The sequence below is a fragment of the Sparus aurata genome, chromosome 8 (genome assembly GCF_900880675.1).
Source record: "Sparus aurata chromosome 8, fSpaAur1.1, whole genome shotgun sequence".
Lineage (NCBI taxonomy): Eukaryota > Metazoa > Chordata > Actinopteri > Spariformes > Sparidae > Sparus > Sparus aurata.
In genome coordinates, this window is record NC_044194.1 from 31,081,238 (window position 1) to 31,093,392 (window position 12,155).

General features: G+C 40.5%; 1 protein-coding gene across 2 annotated transcripts in view; it reads left to right on the forward strand.

Annotated features, from left to right (window-relative positions):
- Positions 1–12,155, forward strand: part of smpd3 (sphingomyelin phosphodiesterase 3) — an 81,684-nt gene that overhangs the window by 21,439 nt on the left and 48,090 nt on the right. The window contains exon 1 of one of the 2 annotated variants that reach the window (XM_030425797.1): positions 3,123–3,311. The exons of the other annotated variant lie outside the window; for it this stretch is intronic. The gene's annotated coding sequence lies outside the window, so the exon portion shown is untranslated. Of the gene's footprint in view, positions 1–3,122; positions 3,312–12,155 lie in introns of those variants that run through there. 2 annotated transcript variants of the gene reach the window in all.

Here is a 12,155-nt window from a genome sequence, read left to right on the forward strand (position 1 = left end):
TGGCAATAACAAGGATATTTCTGAAACATAACATGCATTTATCCTTTGGGGTGCGTGGAAACCTACAGAAACAGAAACCTTGCAAACTCAACAAAGTAAGGCCCCATGCAGAATGAGTGAGTTTAAACCCAGGACCTTGTGAGGATACACTGCAAACCGCAGAATCACCTATCATAGCAACTTATTCTGTGAATCAAGATTGCACATTGTGGGCTTACAGTCTTTTTTCAAGTGGTACTTTAATTTGTGATTGTACGTCTGGGTTCAAGAGGAGACAGAAACTGGTTTTAGTTGAATGGTTTAATAATGATAATAATAAAAAACAGTTTTCCATTAAAGCAGAATAAATGCATTTTAGATTTACATTTATCGATTTTTTTTCAGTGACTTGAAAGCAACGCTACAGCCTGTAAACACGACAAAGGCAGAATTTCAATACATAAGGTGTGTGTGAGGCTATTGCCCGTTTGCACACAGAGCAACATCAGTGTGCATTCTGAAACATGTTTCTGATTAATGTAAGTTCAGTACTCAGCCTTATTGATCGGTCTCCACCAACTTCTGTTATCTGAATTATATTATATCTTTTAACATTTAAGATTACCTTATGCTTCCCTATGTAGGTTCATAGATTATGGATACATTTAAGTTGTACATACATTAGCAGTTGTCCTTTGAATATGGCCACATGGTGACATGGTGTGGGCTTACAGTTTACTTCCTCAGAGTTGTGTGTATGTGATGTTAACCTTTGTATCGGTTCTGCTTTTTAAAAATAGATTACTTTCCATTCCTGTATGTGCTCATGTGTGCGTATGTGTGTAGGAAGAAGAGGCAACACTCCCACTCAGTGACCCATACACTGGTTAAAGAAGCTTTGGGAATAGAAATGCTGCACCTTTGCTCAAGTTCCTCACTTCCATGTTAGGGAAAATCAGCAGGTCTGTTTTACCCGTCTGATGTCAGAGGGATGCTGAACTTTGCTTTTTAATGACTGACTTTCTAGTGAGAAGAAAATTCAGGAAAAGGAGGCAGCAAAAACACTGCGTTACATCATTTTCGACCCTTGGACTCTTATACTGAGTAAATTCAATGTAGTTTGAGAAATATGTTAGATTTCTACATTAAAATGTATAAAAGGACTTAACCTATGGTATATATTTAGCTCAGTTGTGTACTTACATTATCACAAATTTCAACAGCGTTCAAACCCAGAGGAATTCACAAGTTTGCACAATAGTGCATTTCATTTAGTCACATCTCACTATAACTTTCAAGTGAGAGTCAGAGTGAGGAAGGAAGTAGACAACTGAGACTAGGTGAATAAAGTTTAAAACATTATCTTGTCTGTGAGCATTTGTGCCTGAGTCACATCAGATAGATTTTCATGAGAAATGGACATTTTTACCTGGTGTTAGTTGCTCAAGTGTTTACTCGGCCCAAAAAGCCAAATTACTTTATTGTACATTAGCCAAAAGATAACGAGCAACAGCGTACACCAAGGGTGTGTGTATGTGTGTTTGATTCAGGTAAACCACTCAGAGAGCTCAACACTCACCTGAGACTCTGGTTCTCTCTCTTCTTTTTTCCCTCTCCTCTCTGTAACTTTACTTTCATGAAGGAAAGTACATTACCCCTCCTCCAGCACCAGTCAGCAGTCAACATTACAGAACATAAATACCCGACAATGGAGGTCTCCTCAGTGGAGCTGCAGTCAGGCTGATTGACAGGTGTGACGATAAAGCCACTTTTATAATCCCAAAAGTAATCTCTGAGCTCTTGTCCTGTTGGTAAATGGCTCTGGATCAGATCCGATGTGACTCTGGGTGTTTATACCTCCAGAAGGTCTGTCTCTGCACCTGACTCTCTCCTCCAGAGTTGGCCAGCTCTGAGCAGCTGAGCAGTGGTCATCATTTTGGCCAGACTCAGATATAAGGGTTTCAGATTATTAACACAAAATAAAATATTAAATTGAGGTTTATATAAAGAGAGTTTAAGGAAGCTTTTGCTGCCTCACCCAGCATACATTGTTTTTGAGGGTACAGAGGTACAAATTAGGATGACCTATAGTCACAATGGCAAACCTATGAGAATAGGACCCTGGTTGAAAAATAAACAGAAGTGTTCACAAACTGCTTTGGTGAGACAATAGACAAGCTCACCACCAAATTTCAGGCTAGTACAGATCTTTTCCATTTAGTGTTGGTAGGCTACTTACGTTGTAGTTTTTTTTTTGTCTGTCAGCCTTTATAATTTGAGCTGAAATACAGCCTCTGGTTGCTTGCTGGTTTAGCTATACAAATACACATTTCCTCTTGCCCTGCCTTTGAAGCCACATGGGAACGTATTTTCAGCTTTCTCAATGCTTTCAATTGTAAGTTCAGCATTTACAACCGGCTCTGGAGTTTGACTGTCCCCCACAATGTTTTTTTAACTATGACAAAATAGTTGTAGGGTTTTAATCTGACATAAATAAAACATATATATGTGACCTTGGAAATGACCACAGGCAATATGTTGTCTAATTCAGGCCACATGATGGGAGGTTTCCCCGTTTTTTTGGCTGATGGGCAGGAAGCTGAATATGTTTTTAGTCCTAAATCATCAGAAACATCAAATGTGTTGGTGATAATGAAAAGGAGAGATTGTGAATATTAGCATTACCATTGGCAAGTGGATATAAAATACATTTCCATGGTGTGATTTGGAGTGTGTTTGTGTTTTGACAGTCGATCAGAATGTAGCTGTTAGCTATAATAAATGTAGAGCAAATCAATGATCAACAATCTATATTACACTGTCTGCAGCCAGGCCAGAGAACAGTGTTAGTGCGACTGGTGTGTTTGTGTCTGTGTCAGTGTGTGTGTGTGTGTGTGTGTGTGTGTGTGTGTATGTGTATGTGTGCGTGTGTGTGTGAGAGTGATTGTGTTTTGGGGCCTGGCAGTGTGAGTTTGTAATTGTGTGCACAGATAATGTGCATCTTAACGCCCCGGTCAAGTATTGATGACTTAATGTACCGAGAGTGAAAACTCATGTCTGTCTGCCTACATGTCTCCATGTCTGTTATTGGCTCTATGTGTGGGTGCATGAATGTGTGTGTGTGTGTGTGTGTGTGTGTGTGTGTGCGTGTGTGTGTGTGTGTGGATGTGTGTCTTCCTATAACGGCTGTTAGACTAATACGGGGGGAGGGGACAAAGATCAGAGCTCAGTGGGACAGAGAAGCCTGAGATTGGAAACGGAAGGCAAAAAAGAGAAGAGAAAAAGGATGAAGAGGGCATATGGGTGAGAGGAAAAGGAAAAAATAATGGGAAGTATGTAATGTGTGTAGAGGCTTGTGTTTGTTTCACCACATATTTATCCATCTGCTGTTCCTCTGGCAGCACTGGTTATTTGACTACATGGTTCCTGTCTATACATATGTATATGTCATCTGTTTGTTCATACAGCTGGTATGAAGGATTTGCTATTGTGATGCAAATCTCTGGAGTCATCTGACAGGGAATCATGGTTACAAATACCATTGATATATGGCAACCAAGCCCCTCAGAAAGAGTGTCAACGTGGCTAAACAATCCTGGCATTTAAATTTATAGTTCACATGATATTTCAGTGGAATTCCTTTGAATTTCAGCCATGGATATCCGCATGTTTGCTCAGTTACCTTCATGATGATTAGTTGTTCAAGTTGCAGTACAATGTTGGAGCCGATGTGGAATAATCTTCAAGGCGTGAAATGCAAGAATTGGCTTCCTGTCAAATTCATTTTCAAGACAAAAGGGGCAGCATATGGCCAGAGTAGCTGCTAACTGCTGCTAACTGTAGCTGTTGTTAGCTAGTTTGCTTGATAAGCCTTGCATCTAATGGTCCAGCCTGAGAGCTTGGAGCACCAGGATTGTGTTGGTGTTTACACCAACAGCACAGGACTGTTCGTACTGCAACAGGCAGTTTTTAGCTGGACAGCATATGCTAACCTCAGTAGCTATCTCTTAAACACAATACATTGATATTATATCAAAACTGTTATTTTTTCACATTCTGTCGATAATTTCTAATTGTTTTTTAATTTTTACAGCTAAAATTTGTACATATTGTACCTTCAAGCTGCTTTGTGGGCCGCAAAAGCAGTTATACGTTAAAAACATGACGACAAGAGGTGTTCCCAACCAAAAGATTAGAAGAAGAGCTTGGATTTGACTCTTCTTTGAGACTTTTGTGCTGGCTGCAACACGGATTATTATGAAAATTAATTGGATGTTATGTTGTTGTTTCGGTGTGTGACTTCCCGTCTGCTCCATGCTGAATTAAACTGAACTGCTGCAAAGTCCTTTGGCATCCGGCAGAAATAGAAGCCTTGCGTATCTGCTACAGAAGGGTCTGGACTGCCGGAGCTGCAACAGAGTAGATATGAAATGCAGGAACCAGTGGAAGAACACACACAGACTATCAGCTTTGCTGCCATGGCAGAGAGGAGACGGACCGAACACGGATCTGGTGAAATTTAGGGGTTACCTGGGCTCCAGTCTGGTGACGTGAAAAGGCAGAATTAATTTCGGGATTTGGGTCGGGCTCACTCACTCTCAGACAGAAGAAAAGAGGACTGTATACAATTTATAGAAATCTTGATACTGTGGCATGTGCCACTATCCAGCTTTTTCAAGTGGCACGTGCTTTTTTAGTTAAATGACCACTATGATGATAAAATGATATTGATCTTCAAGCTGAAACAAAAGAGAAAGAGTGACAGAGAACAACACATTACTTTGTCGTTCTCGTTCTCTTTTGCTGTTGATCATCTGATGAAGGGAAACAAGAGTGATATGTTCAAGTGAATAAATTCATCCTTCGCAAGACATTCCACTGTCTAGACAACAGAGTGCAAAATCTGACCAATCCCAAGATACATGTCATGACTAAACATTGACGTGCGCTTTGACACGAATTGGAGGCGTTCCCTTGTCCAGTTTTTGGAGCGCTTGCATAATTTGCATCAGAAACATATAGGGCTGCCTGGCTCTGTTTGTGAGGAATTGATCCACTACAAAGTGGCTGCTCCAGATTACACAGAACAAACACAGCAGCAGCTCTGCACACATTCATGCAAATGTACACACAGGCAGAGGCCATGTGCACATGTGCACATGAACACATACGTCGCCTGAGCTCCTGTGCTGCCTGGTCTGACCGGCCAAAGGGCTGTTGGGTAATTATGAGTCATGATTATAATCCACTGAATGTGAAGCCAGCAGTAAGACGGAGTTTTGCAGTGGGCAGGTCTGAATGTATTGGATTGTCTTGTCATGTCTGTCAAGCAGTCATGCAGCTGTGAGGAGAGATAATGATTTCTAGAAAGCAGGGAGGGAGGACATTAGCGACTCTTGTCCGTGTAATTGAGTGGCTTCTCTATGTACTTTGAAGTTTATTTTTTAAACGCCTCCTTGTTTGGTTGTGACGCTAATTAGTGGTGAACAGTGGGTAGGTAGAGAACAGAAGGAGAGGCACACATATAAGGCAAGATAATTATTGATTTGGCTTTACTTTTTCTCCTCACAAGATCTGGTCTTGATAAAAAAAAAAAATGTAAGCCAGTTATGATTTTTTTGGTTTGTTTTGTTGATACAGACAGTTAAGAAGGAGTAAAGGAAAAACAAAGGCAGGTGGGGGGATGAGGGAATCTTCTGGCTCTGTGGTATCTCCCTTGTGGTCCTTTGTTATAAGAAGAGAAAAGGCGAAAAGGGGCAAGTTAATGATGTTGCAGTGCCTCTGCTGAGTTTACAGGAAGTTTGCAGCCTGGCCTCATTATTATTATTGTCATTATTATTAAGAATTAAAACAGAAGGGTTTTTTTTTTCTGTTGGACAAATGCTTTCTTGTAATTTCACGAAATATTATGTCGGGACCGACATGAAACATGATATACTGTAACCTTGAAATGTTTTTTGATTTCATATGGTAGAATTTAATACCGTACAAAAGCAAATGTGCGTAATATGGTAATCAGCAATTTCCATACCACAGTACTTTGAGAATGGCTTACTGCTGCAACCCTAGTCATAATTTTTTTAGCAGACAATTGCAACATTGTGGATACAGCAAATGAACTGTGGCTAAAGCAGCGATGATCAGAATTTTTATATCAACACTGGATCACTTAACCTCTTGTATAAGATACGGGTCACTTAAAGAGATCAACTCAAAGAGAATTACCAGCCAGCTGAGCAGTTTCCCTTATCGTTGTAACCCACGTTGATTCAGTCTCACCACTAATACAATTATCTTATCCAGCTGTAGCAAACACCTCTTTGTACCAAAACACTGTTTCTTTAAGTCTTTTCTTGCCCTTTAATGCTTTTTTCAAAGGCACCATGTGATGTATGATGTAAATGCTTTTACTCTCAGAAAATCACACTGGTTCAAACAATATTTTCCTACTGAAGAAGGTGTCAGAAATACCTCCATTCAGATTTAAATGATACTGTTTTGTCATTGATAGATGTATTAACGTAACAGAAAAAATGCACAAGAAAGATTATTATTGTTATAAAAATATAGATAAAAGTTTTTTCTACACCTCATGTAGTTGAAAGGTATTTTCTTTACCTGTCTGGTTCTCTAGACAAAGAGGATTTAACAGTTATTCCAGTGGTAGTTGGTGCACCGCCTCTTCAATGGTCAACTGGAACTGTTGACAGGGTTTTGGGGTCTGCCATTTGTTGTTGCATGGTACTCCAGCTAAAATAGTTGAAAGCAACTTCTCTCCACAGTCCTGCTAAAATCAGACTATACTACTACACCTCAGTCCACCACCTCAACCCACACCCTGACCTTCTGCCTTGCTAAATAAATTGCACACTACGTCTCGCATTCTCACTAGGACTGGATATAAAACAACTAGTCCAGTATGGTGATAGGGTACTGGGCTGCGTGCACAGCCACAGATTTTACTGCATTAACTGAATGTAGTCGTTGTGCTGACATGTCACTGTGGCAGTCATACGCAGCAAATGACGGTCGGGGCCCTAAATCAAAAGCAGGTTAATGGTAGAAAGGCTCTAATAGCAGCCTTGTGTTACGTAACAGTCCAGAGGTGATGCTGTGCTGCTCTGCAGAGCGATTTATTAAATCATGTACAGGAAATAGAGAGGCGGTAAGTGTAGGAGAGAGAGACAGACAGCCAGACTGAGACATGAAGGAGAAGGCAACATGAAACAAAAGGTCATGGGTTAGAATCAAAGCTGTAATGTCACTCAGATTGAGGACACTTGTGGTTATGTTCTAACCCATTTACACCAAATTGTATTTCATGCCACTGTGAATGTTTACAACCACTGAGTTCAGACTTTTGGAGGTATTTTTACTGCCATCGAGGCAGCTGTTGGTATATGTTCCTTTCCATATGATAATAGATGACTGACCAATGAACATTGGGATGACCTTAATTCTTATCAAAGCTACTTGTGGTTTAATGCAGTTGAAAGTGTCTTTTGTCAGAAAAGCTTTTTCTGGGTGCATTCATGTGCTTTTGTTTGACACAGTAAAACTACATTTTCTACTCATGATTGATTTTTATGGCATTTTTTGCAAAGCAAGAAGCTGAAGTTTTGAACTAGCAGCTGGCAAATAATTGCACCCATTCACTCACCCTTTCTATTCACTTGTAATCTAGAAAAAGAAAAAAAACCTACCAGTCAGGCCGAAACCTCTGTATTTGCCCCTCTGTGAGTCAGCCTTGTCCAAATCGTTTGTCATCGTGAGAGCAGCAATGTTGCTCAAGAGCAGGTGGCAGCAGGTCCTGATCGAATTATGGCACTGATTACATTGTGTCTCATAGTGATGGTATAATATGCTTCCCCTAACCATGTTATACAACCACAATTATACTAACGAAAGACAAACACGGACAGAGACAGAGGAGCAGGGTGTGATCTCTTGATAGCTTAAGATACTGATGGATATTCAAAGTGCAGGGGACACTGTAAATTAATTTGAATCAACCAGTAAAACTGAGTGCAAACATTAAATCTTTTGCTTTCAGCCATTTAGCATGCGTATAGATTTGTATTACTTTGATTTGACATGGATTGGCAGCAAAGACAGTCACAGTGCATGTATTCTAGTGACTTTGGCGCTCCCCTGGCTTTTCCTTTAGTGCAACCAAGAAGTGACGTTTTTTTTTTTTACTATTGAAATAGCTCAACAACTACATGATGGACTGTCATGGAATGTGGTGCAGCATGAAATCCCTGGCATGAATTGTAATAACACAGGTGATCTCTCGACTTTTCATCTAGCACAGCCCTGTGGTCAAAATGTTATTGTATCCTATTTGCAATTCCATCAGCCTGTTGGCTTGTGTTTTGTTCTTATTAGAAAATGTCAGCATGCTAACACACAAAATGAAGGTAATAATTATAATAAACATTATTCCTGCTGAAGATAAATGTATTAACATTGTCATTGTGAGCTTGTTAGCATGCTGATGTAGCATTTTCCTTAATGCATCTCTAGCACAGCCTGACAGAGCTGCTAACATGACTCTGTTCTGTTAATCTCATGCTTTGCTTGAGAGCCCAGAAAGAATGTGTTTGGTTGGTCACAATATTAGCCATCTAATCTGACTTTATTACAGAATCTCCATCACTACATAAGTTGCAGTTTAATGTACAGTATATTTGCAAATGAAAAGAGGGTTAATGGAGCTGTTTTGGCAGGGGTCTGTGGAAGGAATGAAAATGGCGAAACACATGCAGAATTATGTGGCAAAAAAAGTGCCAAAATTTGCCCCGCACAACCTGATTTGTAAAAACACAATTTCAGCTGTGCCTCTTGACAATCCTCAATGCTAACAGGTTCCTTTGTAGCTAGGAATCTAAAAGGATGCATCATCTGTGCAAGGTTGTCTTGTGTCTGATGAAAAGAACACTGAAGCTACATTTTTGCACAGACTTACTGTTTATGGAGTGATGTTGTGTTGTTGATGTGTTACTGTATGCACAGCAAACATAAACACAGAGGCATGTTCTTCTAACAGTAATCCATTGTGTTGGTTTGTGCCTTTTTAGTCACACCACGCACAAACACACACAGTAGCATATTGTATATGTGCAGCACACAAACACACACATGAGCAGACAACCTCCTGATCTCAAAGCCATAATACAGCTGTGAAATATTGAGGGTAATTAGCTGCAGGCTTTCCTCTGGCTGATGATAAATAATTTGACAGTTTATGTTGTCCAGTTGAGAAGCCAGTGCACTCATGGGAGTTGTTGTTCCGTCCCGCTGTTCCCACAGGCCTGATCTCAGCCCAGATTGCTTTGTTGTTGATGGAAATATGGAGCCATTCAAAGAGACACAGTTCTTAATTGATTGGAAAATAATCATCCGGGGGGAACATGTGACATGTGTATCACTTGTGTCAAGTATAGCTGTGGTTGGACTATAAAAAAACTAAACACCTGACAAGCTTCATTGTTGCAGTATACATGTACTGCTGAGTGTCTCACTGCATTATATGCATACATACTTCAGCATGTATGTGAGAACTAAAGCTGTGTTGTCTCTGTGCCTGTGTGCATGCTCTCTACACTGACAGGCAGCCATACTAGTACAGTTACTAAGTGCATGTGACTAGGTCACCATGACAACAGAACTCACTGGAGCATGCTGAGCACAGAATGATGTCACTGTGTGTGTGTGTGTGTGTGTGTTTGTGTGTGTGTGTGTGTGTGTGTGTGTGTGTGTGTGTGTGTGTGTGTGTGTGTGTGTGTGTGTGTTTCTGTGTCTGTGTGTGTGTGTGTGTGTCTGTGTCGGTGTCGGTGTGTGTGTGTATGTGTGTCTGTGTGTGTGTCTGTGTGTTCATGTCAGTGCGGTACATATGGCACTTGCTAAATTAACTGCTGGCCCTGCAGAAGCTGCTGGAGTCTGCTGTGTGTGAGAAACAGACAGAGGAAATGAAAGACAACTCTTTCTCTGTCTCCTATTTTTCTAAATGTAGTATATTTTGGGTTATATCCATATGGTTGACTGCACTAATTATGAAGTTGACTTGGATAAAGGCGCCAGGAAAATAACTTTAATGTATTGTAGACAAAAAAGAAAGAAGAAGAACAAGGAGAAGAAAGAGAGGAAGATAAAATAAGTAAAGGAGACGCACAGATGAGGGGAGACAAAAGACTGACAGTGAGGAAAATTAAAGGTTGCATTACATGCAGAGATGGCGCAGTTACTCTGATGTGCACTCCAGCACTATTTTAGTTTCTGCCAGTTGGTCCTATTTGTCTTATCACGTTTCCCTCTTTATATATTCCTGTGTGTGTTGGGGGGGGGGCTTAACATAATGTTCATTACTAAATTCTACGGTGGACACTTGGTTAAGGTTAGGGTTGTGGTAGGGCTCAAGAAAATGAATTTGAAGTCTATGTACAGTCATAACAAACAAACTACATAACAAAAGGAGGGCATTGATCACTGCTCCATTCTGCTGCAGCTCTGTAATCTATTGACAAACACTCCAACATACAGTACATGAACACATGCACCAACGTCATACACACTCAAATACAGCTACAAAGTAAACACACATGGTATTGATGCATTCACGCCAGCATAGTGACTACGTCCCCTTTGACTTTCCCTGCTCACATCCATACATGCGTGCACGCACACACACAGGCAGAAGGCACTCACACACAGTTTTTCTGCTGTGTATCCAGACAGACAGCATTGATTGGAGCTGTGGGGGAAATTCTCTGAGGCAGATCTGTGGGAAAACTTTAACAAACTACAGCTCCCAAGCTGACACAGTCATTCATCACTCGCTTCCTGGTGGTCGATTGGTGCGTCCTAATGAGCCTCCCAGTGCACTGAGGTGCATCCTAACAGGCGATGTGTCTTGGTGTATGATTAGAAATGTGGAAATGTATTGTTAGTCCATGCTGTACTTCAGAGCTATGTTGCTCTATGTTGCATCTACCTATGGACCATTACCACATATAGTATTGAAATGAATAAATAGAAGGACAAAGGAAAAAAAAAATGAGGTCTCTGTTTTGTTTCTAGCAGCCTCTATCCCTGAGAATATGTTGTATATCATATTTAGTTTCGTTCCACTCACATTGTTCATTATGTATGTAAATGAGGGAAAGGTTATTTTGAAGTGTCATTGCTTTTGTCTAATTAGGAGACAAACTCCCACACTGCTCTTTGATTAAAGCACCACTCATCATATGTTATTCATATTGGACACTAGCTGTGAGTTGTTCATCACTCGGTCATGTAAAACAGGGCACTCTCCAGGGATTCATTAATAACGGCCGCACACAGCTCACAATGTATGAACTATTTCAAAAAGCCACTTGTCCTTTGGCATCTCTGAGAACTTAATAGAGTGTCAGTTAATGTGTAATTGTAAAAATGTGCTGCCCATGAACAGGCTCGGTGCCTCACGGCGATGACATTTTCTCATCCTGAGCTAGACACTAAAGCTGATCGTTTATAAGTTAGACATAGATGCACAAATTAAACCTTTTACATGTCTCAAACCTTTAAGCTGTATCTTTGTTCAAACAATAGATGAAATGACTTTGCCTGACATGAAAATCATTGTTTAAATAAGGAGCGACAGAGAATAACCAGCCAGCTTTACAGTTCCTTTCCCTATTACACAAGCCCCCAGGAATAGGTCCAGGCTTTGAAGCCAATCTGAAATAGCAGCCAAACTATCAAATTATGTTGCATGAACCACACTGGCCCACAGTGTAAGCTTTTCCCCCTAAGCTTACACTGTGAAAGAAGCCACTGTAAAACTGTGGATAAATGTTTTCTTCAAAGTCACAACCCCTGATGAAATGACAGAATTGGATCCATTCTGTCAAACAACATGTGGAAGCCTAGAAAGATTGCACCAAACTGGAGGTTAGCCACTCAGCTGGTGGAAGTCTTTAGCGTGGATGGTTTATTAGCTGTACAATGTCAAAGCCATGTGGAAGATCCAGGTAATTTAACACCTGCTCAAATGTGTTCTGCTTCATGCTCTACTGAGCAGCTTTGTAAGAATGAACAGTGCTCCGCTTCCAACGCTGTGCCCAGAGTTTCCTTTATTCATCCATGCTACTACAGAGCATTTTAGCCTCTTTTGGCCCATTGTTTCTGTTTAC